This window comes from Crocuta crocuta, unplaced genomic scaffold (assembly GCF_008692635.1).
Source record: "Crocuta crocuta isolate KB4526 unplaced genomic scaffold, BGI_CrCroc_1.0 scaffold842, whole genome shotgun sequence".
NCBI classification, from domain to species: domain Eukaryota; kingdom Metazoa; phylum Chordata; class Mammalia; order Carnivora; family Hyaenidae; genus Crocuta; species Crocuta crocuta.
In genome coordinates this window covers 89348-91198 of record NW_027531891.1, presented here as the reverse complement: position 1 = coordinate 91198, position 1851 = coordinate 89348, and the positions used below count along the sequence as shown (strand labels likewise).

Here is a 1851-nt window from a genome sequence, read left to right as displayed (position 1 = left end):
TAGAACTTCTAAGTTATTCTAAGAGTTTCTATGTTGACTTCTGTGTTTCTAGCACTACAACTATCTTTTTGGTAATATTTTTGGCTCTCTAGATTTACATTAGATACTTTCATAACCCACTGCTCATGCAGTTTGCTTCTTTACTTACCAGGTGCTTTGCATAGGACCCCCCACCCCCAATCCCTCACCGAGGCCCAGAGCAGCTGCTCAGGTTTGATAAAAGGGGCCTTTTCCATGTAAGCTAAGCTGCATCAGGCAGGCTGGGACAGCAAGATGGTGTCACAGAGGCAGGTCCTCATATCCTTGTTGCTATGGGTCTCAGGTGAGAAATTTCAAATTTGCCACATGCCTTTTGGAGTAGTATCAATTTATAGTTAAAAACTTTTTTAAAGATATAATGAGAAATACTGGCTATTTCCAATATAACCCCAATTATACGCTGACATGTATACCACTTCTCAAACACCATATTTCAGGGAGTCTGTCCTAAAGTATGTATCATCATTACCTCCTCGTGATTGCAGGTGCCTGCGGGGCGACCACGATGACGCAGTCTCCAGCCTCCCTGGCTGGGTCTCTGGGCCAGCGGGTCACCATGAACTGCAGGGCCAGTCAGAGTGTTTACAGCAATGTAGCCTGGTACCAACAGAAACCAGGACAGCGTCCTAAGCTGCTCATCTACAAGGCATCCAACCGGGATTCTGGAGTCCCCGACCGATTCAGTGGCAGTGGGTCTGGGACAGATTTCACCCTCACCATCAGCAACCTCCAGGCTGAAGACGTGGCGACTTATTACTGTCAACAGAGTAATAGCTCTCCTCCCACAGTGCTTCAGCCTCGTACACAAACCTCCTCCCCAGGGCCCTGGGTCAGAGAGGCTTCACTGCACCTGCTGCTGCCTCCCTGCTCAGCCCTGAACGCACACATTCCTGGGTCTGCCTGAGAAGCCACCTCTCCCGACTTATTCATTACGGGCTTGTTTAAGGCCTGGGTAAAATTAAGGGGGTCATTTTTTCTGGATTCTAAAAAGGGTGGGAGATTAGTGAACACAAATTCCATAAAGATGTCTTAGGGAGGCTGTCAGGAGTTTTTGTGTCACAGGACCTGGTGTGTTTTGCACAGACAGATGGCATAGTTGAGCCAGTAAGTTTCGTCTCCACTCTTGGCGAAGGGTCAGGTGAATTTCACACCCTGATGGATGAATTCTCTCTTTCCTGTGCCTCCTTGACTCTGGAGCATTTCTCTTGTAATTCCTATATCTCTTAGTCTCCTTTCTTCATCCACAGTCACCTTCCATTCTGGACCTTCCCGATATTAAACCTTTGACCTCTCAGATTCAGAACCTCCTATGTGGAAGGTAGCATCCGTCTGTCTCTTTTTCCTTTGTGGACCCTACTTTCCAGCTTTTCTGCCCAACGTACCTGACGTTCACTTCTGCTCTATCTCCTTTTGTACTTTCCTTTTCGCTCTCCATTTTTTCTAGGTGTACCTTGTCACAAAGGCAACTCTCTAATTCTTTCATCTCACCACTCTAGAAATATGGGCTAGTGTTCCTCAGCACGTGTTGTCACCATTTTCACCTCTTTTTAAAAAGTCTTCCCTTGGGCATTCAGGTCTAATCTTGTGACTGAAGGGACTCACGGCTCTAAGTGTTCCATAAGTTGGTCCTGTGGAAAATATTTAATTAATATGCCCATTTCAGTATAAAAACAGGAAAAATCCCAAGAATTTTAGTGTGCTTTCTTCACTTCCTTCTGAGATACATGGGCTGACGGCATTTAGCTTCAGGAAAGGCCACAGCAACCTGGTCAGTGTACTCTGAACACTCTTACCTACAAAACAGTTTCTCAT

General features: G+C 46.0%; 1 pseudogene across 1 annotated transcript; it reads left to right on the top strand.

Moving 5' to 3' along the window:
- Positions 1-263: 263 nt before the first annotated feature.
- LOC144239159 (immunoglobulin kappa variable 4-1 pseudogene) lies at positions 264-943 on the top strand (annotated as a pseudogene). Its single transcript, XR_013337331.1, has 2 exons — positions 264-322; positions 525-943. The product of XR_013337331.1 is annotated as an immunoglobulin kappa variable 4-1 pseudogene (transcript).
- Positions 944-1851: the final 908 nt, after the last annotated feature.